The sequence below is a fragment of the Callospermophilus lateralis genome, chromosome 14, assembly GCF_048772815.1.
Source record: "Callospermophilus lateralis isolate mCalLat2 chromosome 14, mCalLat2.hap1, whole genome shotgun sequence".
Classification (NCBI taxonomy): Eukaryota; Metazoa; Chordata; class Mammalia; order Rodentia; family Sciuridae; genus Callospermophilus; species Callospermophilus lateralis.
Window position 1 is genome coordinate 51,247,488 of NC_135318.1, and position 13,514 is coordinate 51,261,001.

Consider the following 13,514-nt stretch of genomic DNA (forward strand, 5'->3'; position numbering starts at 1 on the left):
TTCCTTTACCATGCAATTTCCTTCTCTCTCCCTTACCCACCCCACTCTTAACTCAAGCTGTACTGAGGGGCATTTTGAACATCTGAGAATTCTAATAAATACATTTTAAGGAAGCTTGAGGTAATGAAATCATACTTTCAGTATACACAGGTTGCTCTCATTTTAAAAACATGTAGGCAGTGAGGAATATAATTCCAAAATAGAATTATTCCAGATAGAATTTCAAGTGGGAAGCAGAAACTGAGATATAGGTTCGAGAATCATCAGTATATAAGTGGTCATTGAAGACAAAATTGTGTGTACCTTGTTTCCAAACAACAGAAAGCAACCCTGATTTGTTTAACAGGAAAGTAATTTATTAGTGATAATGGGTAGCTCATAGAATTTCCAGAAAGACAAAAGAACCAAGATTAGAGATTATTTGACAATGAACAATTCCCAATCACAATGCAAAATTGGACCCTGCTTTTGCTACTGGTCCCACCACACAGCCAGCACACAGATGCTGCCATTAGCCTCTGCCATAGCTGCCTCTGGATACTGGAAGCTCTCCATTAGAGGTTCCTTTCTTCCCTGGCTCCCAGCTCTGGCAGGTACCACTGACATGTCTGTTCTACCACAACTGAGGCTGGAAATAGGACTAGCAAGCTGACCTCTACCATAGAAGATAAGGGCTTTTCTTTTTCTTTTTTCTTTTTGGTATTTGGAATTGAACCCAGGGGTACTTTACCACTGAGCCAGATTCCCAGCCTTTTTTTGGTATTTTATTTAGAGGCAGGGTCTCACTGAATAGCTTAGGGCCTCGATAATTTGCTGAGACCTGGCTTTGAACTCAAGATCCTCCTGCCTCAGCCTCCCCAGTCTCTGGGATTTCAGGTGTGTGCCACCACCCTTGGCAGTAATGGCTCTTAAGGTGGGAGAAGAGAGTTCAAAGTACAGTATGTGTAAAAAGTATAACTAATATCCATCACAAGAAAAGAAGCTGAGATTACAAGAGGGAAAATGTGGAAGTAACAAGAGAAGTTCATAATTATAGTGATTGTTGAGCACTTACATATTCAGCACTTTATATGTATGAAATGATTTATTTCTTAGAACAACATTCTCAAGAACTATTGGTTTGCTAGTGGGACAATCAAACAGTGATCCAATATATTGACCAAAGTCACCCTGAAAGGAGGTATGATTCCAGAACTTGTGCTCTTACTACCAAACGATATTGCCTCTGCATGGAGAGGATGAAGATGGAATTACAGAAAAGGCAGACATTTAGGGAGTAGACAGAAAGAAGGGGAACAGCTGAGAGGATCAGAGAGCTGGCAGAACTTCAAAGAGTGCTCTCTGTAAACCAGAGGCCCTGAGATAAGAGTTTCAAGGAATGATAGTTTTATTAGTTCACTAGAGCTATCATAATAAAGGATCACAAACTGAGCGGCTTAAACAATGGTTTATTTTCTCACCATTCAGGAGGTTATAAGTCCAAGATTAAGATGTTGGCAGGGCTAATTTTCTCTGAGAGCTGTGACTGAAGGATCTGTGCTATGCTTCTTCCTAGCTTTTGGTAGTTTGGTCACAATTTAGTGTTCCCTGGTTTGTAGAGGGAGCAGCCCAATCTTTGCCTTCACATGGTTTTTCCCTGTGTCTCTTCATATAATCTTTGCACTGTGTCTGTCTTCAGATTCCCCCTTTTTACAAGGATACTAGTCATACTGAATGAGGGGCTTGCTCTGGTATGACCTCATCTTAACTAATTACATCTGCAGTGACCATACTTTATTTTTTTTAATATATATTTTTATTTGAAGTTAGACACAATATCTTTATTTTATTCTTAATGTGGTGCTGAGGATTGAACCCAGGTCCTTGCACATGCTAGGCGAGTGCTCTACTGCTGAGCCACAACCCCAGCCCTGACCATACTTTCATATAAGATCACTTGGTGAGAAACCGGGCATTAGGATGTCAATAGATGAATTTGGGGGGATACAATTCAATAACAGTGGTCAACTACATAAATGTGCCACAAGTCAAGAAGGATGCAGGTAAATAAACTACTGGGATTCCCAGAAATTTGACAAGAAAAATTTCAATAGCATGGTGCTGGTAGACATCGATTGTGGAAATTGACATGCGGGGAGAGGTTTGAGGAAGACATGAAAGCAATAAAGACAATCCTTTATATACGTTTGGAGTGATAGGAAATGTAGCGTTCTCCCTACACAAATGTAACCTATGTATCCTTTACCAAGGTACCTGAAGGTTTAACAGAAATTTTATGGTGTGGTGGTGTTAGTTCCTATGTGTGAAGCCAAAGCTTTAGAAATCGTGATTTAAAGTCAACAACTGGTTTTGGGCAGACATCTGCCCTATATGTGGTGATGTTGCCATAGTGATTGTTACTCTTAAGAAGCTCAGGGTAGGATATTTACGCTGAAGCTTCTGTGTTCCCAAGTGCAGACATAATTTTAGATACTAAAAATTTTAGATACTTTCCATATATCCCTCCTGAATGTTAATGTTATTCAAATGAGTAATAGAATACTTCATTCCTTGAAAATGAAATGCCTTTCATTTCCTGGAAATGAAATATCTCCTGTCCGGAGGTACTCTTCTAAAATGCAAGAGTTCATATAACTGCAAATTCAAATAGAATTTTTGAGCTGTACAGCAGGAAAGAGTTAGGATTTAGAGGGCTGATTCCAGTGCCTGCTGTGTGTTTTCATTTCTCTTTGCTGGGGCCAGTTGCTGTATTTCTGAAACAGAGAAGCTCTGAAAGCAGAGTTGCTTGACTGAGAACATGGAATTGGTTTCCTATGTATGTTTGAAACTCCAGTTTGAAAGAAGTGCTTTATTCCTTTTGAAACTTCCCTACTGTTTTGGTGAATTCATTTCTCACAGGACTGAATTTTATGTTCCCACCTTCCGCCTGAAAACAGTTTAGTCCTGTGTGCTAATGACTGATTCCCCCACAGTGTGACCACCTGGCTGCCAGGGGCTTTTGAGCTCCCTGTTACAGCCAAGTTTGCTCAGTACTGGGCATTTTCTCTTCCTTCTTTCATCTGCTTAACTTTGTGAGAGCCCACACTGAGCACGTTGGAACCTTACCAGGAATCCTACCCCACATGAATATGTCCACATTCTCCATTCCAGACAGACTCTAATGGAGAATCAAGGAAATCAACATCAGAATCTTGTCAAATTTCCTACTGATAAAGGTCAACATAAAGAGGTTTAGATAGCCACAGTGCAGACTCTCCTTGTCAAAAAATTTCAGGAAGTTTGTTTCATTTGAAGACATTCTTTTTTTTTTTTTTTAAAGGGAGAGAGAGAGAGAGAGAGAGAGAGAGAGAATTTTAATTTTCTAGTTTTCGGCGGACACAACATCTTTGTTGGTATGTGGTGCTGAGGATTGAACCCGGGCTGCACGCATGCCAGGCGAGCACGCTACCGCTTGAGCCACATCCCCAGCCCTGAAGACATTCTTGACTAAAAGAAACCATGCCCTGGAAATGTAAAGGTAAAATTTTTAAGCTGGTTCTAAGTTGCAGAGCCCGAGTTAAAGTGTAAAAGACCGGACATTGTAAAGTTTCTAGGCTGCAAGGCTTGGGTTAAAAAGTAAAAGACCAAGTATTGTTAAATTCCTCTGCTACCCCCGGAAACTGTAATCTCGGTAGCTGTTAGGACAATACCCGAACTGCCCAGTAAATATTCTCACTGACTCCTCTGGTTGTCTAATAACTTGGGACTCTGAGTAGCCTGGCACGTAGGCATCCAGGCCCCAAAAACCAATCAGTTTAATATTTTATTTTTTTTTTCAGTATTTGGCAGACACAACATTTTTGTCTGTATGTGGTGCTGAGGATCGAACCCGGGCTGCACGCATGCCAGGCGAGCGCGCTACCACTTGAGCCACATCCCCAGCCCACCAATCAGTTTAAATGTGCACCCCGCTTAGAAGTGACCAATCACCCCTGTCCAATCTGTTCCCACCAATGAATGTACTAATTATGACTCAGAGTTGTTGTTCAATTTTCCCGCGCCTCATGATGATTTGTTCTGATGTATGCAAAGCCCCCCACCCTCTCCAAAAAGTGTACTTAAGCTCTGCTTAACCTCTGCTCTGGGCTCTGGGCTGCTCTATCTTCCTGAGTGAGCCTGGAGCCTCAGCATGCTGAATCAATAAGACCCCTTCTGCCAATTGCATGGAGCCAGTCTCTTGTGGTCTCTCCCTCCCAGGCTTCGCCGGACCCTTACAGAAACAGTCATCAATGTTTATTAAAATGGTGCATTCCTCTTTGGATTGTTGTGATGATTTTGGAGGCGCACACATGTTAAAAAGTAACAAATTGCACACTGTAAATAAGTGAGACTTTTGTCAAGTAAACATCAATAGCATAAGTAAGGAACTATTGGGGCCCTAAGCAACGTTTTCTATTTGATGTGTGTGTGTATGTGTGTGTGTGTGTGTGTGTGTGTGTGTGTGTGTTCTCTCGATGACACGGTACTATCTTGGAATTTGGCCTGTGTTGTTCACACACCCATTTTTTCTTGAGGTGGGCAGGTAAGGCTGGCATGGACTTGCCCTCCTGGGCAGGACCAGGGCTGGCAGAGGTGCTAGGGATAGGCATGCAGTCATTGGAACAACCTGAACAAATAGTTCAGTTACTTCTGGGTGAAACTGAAATGAAAATCCAGATCTACACTTTTAGAAAAACAGGGTTCTGATAGAGACTGTGAAGCAACATTTTTTGTTTATAATGTAAATATATATTCATGGGTAGGACTCAAGACAAACACCCTTTCCTGAGGCAATCCCACACACCTGGTGAGGGTGGGGTGCCAGATGATTTATTTATCACACACCGACCCCCACCTCCTGCCTACCTCAGCCCCGCCTTCCAGTGCAGACTGAAAAGTTGGGCTACTTCTTTCATCGTCGGTCTCTACCTCTCCTCCTTCCCTTTTCTCTAAATTTCCACACATTATTGTCTCTTTCTCAGATTTATATTTTTTTACGTATTTTGTGGGAGATTCTAATAGGTAGGAATTGGATCTAAATCTGACTGCAGCATATCACCCATAAATTAGAGCTCAGTGTAATTTTACAGACACTAATTGCTTTTTAGAATCACCTTCCTTCCCCAGGGAAGGCACAAGCTTTCAGAATGACTGCAGCCTCCTTTTGGCTACGCCCTGGTCAACAACACCCAGTGATCTGAGAAGCTCCAAATGTGGCATTTGTTAGGTAAACTTCTCTGGGATACACAGGTCAGTGACATGTTTGTTCTTTTCTGGTATGGATTAGATGGTGATGTCCTAAACTCTGCACTTACGCAAAACTCTAGGGAGAAAGAGTCAACATTAGCTTATGTGAATTCTACCTGTTTCCTTTGGAACTCAGGAAGATAAAACTAAGAAATCTGCCAGGTTATAAATAGGAGTTAAAGCCTGAACAATGCAAAGCAATAAAATCAAATGCAATCCAAGCAATCAGATTCTTCTACAATGTGTGCTTTTTAATTTAAAGAGTACAGTTTTCTTGTTATATACATTTAAAAAGTTATTCTCTTGTTACATATATTTACTCAAAAGCTCAGGGGTGTGCATAAGCACTGTGTTTGGGCTGCTGCTCTATACAACTTCAGGGAATACTATTTACATCTAGTCTGTGAATAGTTATCCCAGGAGTTGTTCAGTGCACAGACTGCACAATAGTGCTTGGAACCCCTGTTTTCAATCCTGGCCTGCTATTCACTAGCTGTGTGAACTCAGGGAAACTATTTTCTTCTCCAACAGTCATATTCCTGAACTTTAAAAAGGGAATGACAATGGCACCTACCCCTTAGGGTTGCTGCAAGAATTAAGTGGAATGAAGTAATTAAAAACATGGTAATGATTATTAGGAATCTTGATAAAAAATAATGAGGCTACTCAATTTCTAATACCCCTAATTTTCTGTTTCTCTGTTATCTTGTCCACACAGAACACAATCTATCATCATAGTAAAACAAGCATTTGCACAGGGAAGGAACACATTGCTATCATCTACAGACACATAGATTTTCAAAGCCTCAAACATGATGTAATTTTATGAATCTGAACTCCCAGAAAGCTTCTTCAGAGTGACAGGCTTTTGTGTTTCCAGATCTTTCTCCCTGGTTCTGTTGTGACCTGCCATTGTCACTGTATACCCAGTGCTGTCTGATCTGTCTTGGCTCTGGCCACCCAGATCCTTTCCCCCTCCCATCCCAGTGACACTGAGGGTGGGATACTGGCATCTCATGTGGGAAGCTGCAAACATCAGAAGTGAGTGTACTCAGAAAGGTGGCTTCTGGATGTCTTTTCCCCTTGCCCTTGAATGCCAGGTTCCATGGGGAGAAGCTACAGAGGCAGCAAAATAGCAAAGCAGCAGGAAGACTATAAAAATGTGAGTGTTCAAGCTGGGTACTGTGGCACACACCTATAATCCCAGCAGCTCAGGAGGCTGAGGCATGAGGATTGCAAGTTCAAAGCTAACCTCAGCAAAAGCAAGGTGCTAAGCAACTCAGTGAGACCCTGTCTCTAAATAAAATACAAATAGGGCTGGGGATGTGGCTCAGTGGTTGAGTGCCCCTGGGACCTCCCCATCCCCAAAAATGTGAGTGCTCAAGAGTGAGAGTATGTAGGGGAAAATAATGCATTTTATACACACACACACACACACACACACACACACATATACACACACATATGTATGTATGTATACACACACACACACACACACACACACACACATATATATATATATATATATATATATATATATATATATATTTATTTATTTATTTATTTATTTATTTATATTTATGAGGCTACAGTTGCTAAAGACCAGGTTTGTATCTGCCCTTTCTCAACCTATGTCAAAGTCTGGGACCTAGTTAGAAATGGTGTCTGAGGTTATTAGTCAGACTTACTTCTGCAGTGAGTTAGCATTGTAAATAACAAGGGTCAGCAACCTCTTGTTACCTAAGGTAGAGGGAGCAAATATAAGGTTATCAGTGTGAAATGAGAGTAGGAAAAAAAAAAAAAAAAAAGAAGGAGAGCTGGAGTTGTGGCTCAGAGAGAGAGCGCTTGTCTAGCACTTGTGAGGCAATGTTCAACTGGAACTAAAGAAGAAGAAGGAGGAGAAGGAGGAGGAGGAGGAGGAAAAAGGAAAAAGAAAAAAAAAAGAAAGATGACTGGAGAAAAGAAGAGGGGAAAAGGAAGGTTAAAAAAGTTACTTCTCTTGGAGAACCAGTGAGAGGCACGGTTCTGTGACACATGGGGTATTGTGCAAAGAAAGAGGTGAAGCCCACTGCACAGTTGGGACCCTTATTTCTATCTCCACACAGGCTCCTGTTGGAGACTTGGAGACTAAAGGAGTCTCCAGGGAGTGCAGGAAGGCAGTTAGGATTCTCTTCTTTGTACTGGCACATTCTCTACCATCATGGTAGCTGCCTTGGGAATGTTTCACCAGACCTCCAGTTGCAGAGAGCATATTGATCAAGGGTCCATTTCCTGTGTTCCAAAATCCATTATCAAATTTCTTTTCAGGCCTAAGTTCCCACAGACTGTTCCTCACCAATGACAGAGTATAGCACAGACACTAAGGCAGGCCCTGCCCCCTCTTCAGAGTGTCCGACTTGCTTCAAGAACTGACAACCTCCCATCCCCGTCTTGCTCCCTCCTCATTTTCTTTCTTTATTAAAAAAAAAAAAAAAAATCTTTTTAAGTTGTAGATGAACACAATGCCTTTATTTTATTTATTTTATGTGGTACTGAGGATCAAACCCAGGGCCTCACACACAGTAGGTGAGTACTCTACCGCTAAGTTACAACCCCAGCCACCCAGCTTCCTTTTGATTGCGCTCCTGAACCTATTTCATCTTTCCCATTCCACTTGGAATAGGGATCTCCTTTCTACACTAGTTGCTGTTGGATGTAAGGCTGGGTCTGCTTTATTAGTTCCCTGGGTTGAGTTTTCCCTAGAATACTGCATTTGCTTCTGTGTTTATTTTATGACCTCAAAGCCTCAGGCCAGCCCTGCCCTATTCCTGATCCCAGCTTTGGTTTCCAGAAACCAAACCCACATCAGAATCCTAGCCTCCCATTGACCTAAATCCAGTTACTGAGAAACTAATGTCTTATCTTCATGGATAAAAAGAACAATGTAGTTGACTTTATATATTATCTTTTCTCTTTGACTGCAACTCTACCAGAATAAACTTTTATTTATTTATTTTTAATTAAAAAAAAAATATCCTCCTTGTTCCCTGCTTGGTACAGTGGCACATGCCTGCAATCCCAGGGATTTGGGAGGTTGAGAAGGGAGGACTCCAAGTTCCAGGTCAAACTGGGCAACCTAATGAATTTAGCAAGATCCTGACTCAAAAATAAAAAGGGCTGGGTTATGTGGCTGAGTGGTAGAGCACTCCTGGGTTCAATCCCCAGTTCAGGTTAAAAAAAAAAAAAAAAGTTCCCAAATTGCTATCTAGACTTATACAGTATATAATAATCAAAACTTCCCAGGTTTTTTTTTTTTTTTTTTTTTTGGTGAGGGCAGAATTTGATGAAGGGGTTCAAAGTTTATGAGGTGGAATGAAAAACATAGGAGAATCAAAACATTTCTGAAAAAATAAAAAAATACAAAGAGTCACTTCCCTAAATGATATATAAACATATTGTAAGGAGTGTCCCAATGTGGATTAAAAAAATGTCACACACACACACACACACACACACACACACACACACACACACAAATGGAATATTATGCAGTCTTAAAAATGAAGGAGATCTGCCAACTTGTGACAACATAGATGAACCTTGAGGACATTATGCTAAGTAAGCCAGTCATACAGGGACAAGCACTGAATGATTCCACTTATATGAGGCATCTAAAATAGTCAAACTCACAAGCAGCAGAGAGCAGAATGATGGTTTCAGGGATAGGAGTAGGTAGAGCAGGGAGCTGGTTTAAAATGTACAGAACAGGTGGGTTATAACTCAGTTTGGCTTAACTCTGAGGCTCTAATTTTCCTTAATGGTGGAAAATGCTTAATCTTGCCTCTTTATTTTAGCCCAGACATTTGGTTTAAAGAAATGTAGTTCCTTGTGTAGCGTAGGGATAGAATGACTGAAACCATAATTTAATAAGAAAATACTGTCCAATACAACACAAATTTATGATCCAGATTCAGCAAATATCAAGTTTATAGTCAGATACCCTATGACCAAGGTTTATACATTTTATCTAGACCTGATGTTTTACTTAGAGTTCTACTTCAAACCATCGCTGGCTAGGTTACTTTGGACTAAATCTGATCAACTCTAAGATCTGAGGTTCTTCCTCCCCTTTCTCCCTCTCCTCTTCCTCTTTCTCCTCTTCCTCCTCCTCCTCATTCTCCTCCTTCTCTTCCTTCTCCTTCTCCTTTGTACTGGGTATTGAATCCAGGGATGTTTTACCACTGAGTTACATCCCCAGCCCTTTTTTATTTTTCATTTTTGAGACAGGGTCTCACTAAGTTGCTGAGGTTAGCCTTGAACTTGTGATCCTCCTGCTTCAGCCTCCTGAATCGCTGGGATTTCAGGTGTGCACCATCCTGCCCGGCGGTTCCCCATCTTCTTACCAGGTAAATGTGTGATCTATATTACACCAGGGACATATCAGATGTCCTGGCTTTAGTTCTTGTGCCAGGCTGTTTATATAAGCGTAAAGCTGGTTCTCACTAGCCCTGGTTTAGGGGTCTTTCTGAATCTCACCTCAAACTTCCTTTTGTTCTCTGGTTCTCTCATCAATTTTCCACTTCTGTTGGGAGCAGAAGAACTTTCAGTGCCTTCTAGAACTACCCTGGATTGTGAGACCCTGCCAAGTGCCTCCTGGGCCCATCTGCCTACATATGCTTAGCTACCTCAGTTGGCATTTTCCATTTAAATATAGTGTGGAATTATAAGAAAACCTTTTACTCTTTCAAAAAAGCCCGAGTCTTGCAAATCAAAAGATTTTCAGTCTATTATTTCTACTGTTTAAGAATTCATGTAGAAATTCAATTGCCATTTTTGATCTCAAGAAATAGCCAGCTTTTCCTTGAAGGTGAGACATATAGAGTGATATCAACTGTTTTAGCATAGTGATATAACAAATGGAACTATAATTTAATATCAGATACAATACAAATTTACAATTCAGTTATAGTGAATGTTAAATCTTATAAGCATATATCTTGCAATCAATTTTTTTCTTATAGTTTATAATTGCTTTCCCTTTGGTCTATATATTTTGGGGGAGTCAATGTTTTGTTTTTATTTAAACATCGCTCTAAGTAGAGTTCTACCTGCAACAATAGCTACCTAAGTTATTTTGCACTTATCCCAGCATTAATAAGAAGTACAGAAGATGGACAAAATATAAAATAAACATCTGTTCAAAGGTATCAAAAAGCCACTGAGACAGAATTTACAGGACCAAGAATCCAAAGAAGAAAGTGCACTAGCATTTGGTCCCTTTTCCCTCAAGGCAGTTGCTGGGTTAGAAAGCGAAAAGTATGACCTGGTTCTCAATCATGGATGTACTTTAGAATTACCTGGGAATAGCAAACAAGCTAACAGTCTCCCCTACTTAAAAAAAAAAAAAAAAAAAAAAACTACAAAATTGTGCTGGTGTGCTGAGAGCCATAGCCAAGTAGGAATGACACATGGCATTTTTGGTTGAAAGGTGAGGCCAGCAAGCCATTGAGATGATAATGATTATGTTAAGATGTGCATTCAATTGGAGATTAGACCCCTGCTGTCTGCCTTGGCCTGCTACTTTGGAGCTCTCCCGGAGAGTTCCCATTGGTTGGGGAAGTGCGGTAGGAGGGAATTCTGGAGGAGGGATTTCCTGTTGGTGTAGTGTGTCCTGGGAGGAGCCACGTGGTGTGGCGTTCGGCATTTTTCCCGGGAGCGTGTGTGGAGTGTGCTGGTGGAGTTCAGAAATAAAGTTTGTTCCTGCTTCAGTGGCTCGTGATTTTGTGCCCAGCCAGACTGCGGCACTGGTGAAAAGAGCCCCTCTGAAAGGACATGTATAACATTTATATAACAGTCTTGGAACAACAATGATAAGGATGGAGATTACCTGTTGCTAGGGGCCAGGAGATGAAGGGTGTGGGCATGGCTATAAAAAACTGTAACATCACACAAGGACTGATGTTGCAGTTGTATAACTTGATTTTAGTGATTATTATAGAAATGTACAGATGTGACAAAACTGCATAGAGCTACATAAACATGCACACGTATACAATGAGCCCAGTGTAACTGATGAAATCTGAATGAGCTCTATGAATCACGCCAATGTCAATTTCTTGGCTTTGATACTATACTGTAGGTGTGTGGAATGTTGGCATTTGGTGGGGAAGCTTTTGGGAAGGGCACACAAAATTTTCCAGTACATTTCTTTGCAACCTATATTTCAAACATACACATACTTTCTAATATGCAAATTATATATATATTATTTTTTTAACAGTTTTTTAAAACTACCCCTCCAAAAATTAATGCCTCACCCCAGACCAATTGAATTAGATCTCTGGTGTGGACTCCAGGTACCTATTTTTAAACTTCCCATGTGATGCTAATGTGCAACCAGGGTTGAGAATCACTGCCTTACAAGAACTGAAGCTGCTTTGAATAACTTCAATATCTGGATGGATTAAGATTATCTAACACTAGTCTTTTTTCCTATAGAGCAAAAGTGAATCCTTTATGGAAAAAAATAACATAATTCAGGGTCACTATTGTATAGTTTTTCATAATCAGTGTTCATCAAAAAGATAAGAGAATCCAAAACTAAGAATAAAAACAGATAATAGAAACAGATCCACAGAAGATCCAGATATTGAAGTTATCAAAGATTTTTAAAACAATAGCTCCACAAACAGAAAACAAAAAAGAAAAAGTTCAAAGCAAAAAAGTAAAAAGAAGAAGAAAATGCAAAGAAAACTACACCTATGCACACCATAGCAAAAGTACTAAAAATCAAAACAAGTTTTTTTGTGCTGGGGATCAAACCCAGGGTCTTTCTTATACTAGGCAAAAACTAGACCAGTGAATTATACTAGTGAATTCTTACAAGGCAACTCCCTACCTCTAAGAAAAAAGTCTTAAAAACAGATAATAAAAGACATAATGGGGTAGCAATAAGATTAAACTGGCAGCTAAATTCTCATCAGCAAAATGAAATTCAAAATAAATGCAGTGATGTCTTTAAAATGCCGAAAGAAATTACTACCAACCTAATTTCTACACCTGGGAAAGATAGTCTTTAAAAAATGAAATGAAATAAGGATACTTTCAGACTATTAGAAATTGAGAGAATCCTCACTAAGAAAAAGATAAAAGAGTGTTCTCCAGGGCTGGGGATGTGGCTCAAGTGGTAGCGCGCTCGCCTGGCATGCGTGCAGCCGGGGTTCGATCCTCAGCACCACGTACAAACAAAGATGTGTCCGCCAAGTACTAAAAAATAAATATTAAAAAATTCTCTCTCTCTCTCCCTCTCTCACTCTTTCTTTAAAAAAAAAAAAAAAAAAGAGTGTTCTCCAGCAGAAGGAAAATATTCTTAGAAATATATATACACACGAACACATATATATGCATACATATACACACAATGGAATATTATACAGTCAAAATAAAATAAAGAAATCATGTTGTAACAGTGGTCCCTTCATCTTCTGAATATAGCCCTCTAAGGCCTATTTTTTAAAAGAACATGATTGTTTCTCTCTTTTTCCCTCTCCCCCTCCCTAACAGGATTAGGGAGACAGTGTTATCTTTCTTCCCCTAGTTAATTGCCCTTGAACACACTCACTACAGGAAGGAGATGCCTGCTGAGGACCTGGGAAATGAGTATCTCCGAAATTAGCAAGTGCCCTGGGCACCTGAGCACACCTGGAATGTAACCCTTGAAGAGTTCCTTTGAAACTCCCCAGTCCTTCCAGATGGGGAGAGTCACAGCCTTTGTGACAGGAGTTCCCTATGTTTCTCCTTTGCCAGCAAAGCAATAAACTTTCCTTTTTCTCAAAATCGTGTCCTTGTTATTAAGTTGGCATTCATTGGCATTAGGGACTGGGACCGAGCTTTGGGTCACTCACAGGAATGTCACTCACAGGAACATGGATGGAACTGGAGATCATCATGTTAAGTGGGGAAAAAAAACAGACCCAGAAAGACAAATATCATGTAGAAGGGGACTATTAGAGAAGAGGAAGGGCCAGGGAAAGGGCAACAGAATGGATATGATCAAAGTACTTTGTTTGCATATATGAAAATGTCACAAAGAAACATTTTATTTTGCACTTGCCTAGAACATGTGAGGTACTGAGTTCTATCCTCAGCAACACATAAAAATAAGCAAATAAAATAAAGGCATGGGGCTGGGGTTATGGCTCACTGGTAGAGAACTTGCCTAGGACAGGTGAGGCCCTGGGTTCAATCCTCAGCACCACATACAAACACAC

The 13,514-nt window shown here is 40.4% G+C and overlaps 1 protein-coding gene across 25 annotated transcripts in view; it reads right to left on the minus strand.

Annotated features, from left to right (window-relative positions):
* The window catches only part of Wdpcp (WD repeat containing planar cell polarity effector), a 519,910-nt gene that overhangs the window by 388,791 nt on the left and 117,605 nt on the right, over positions 1 to 13,514 (minus strand). The gene's annotated exons all lie outside the window — the stretch shown is intronic.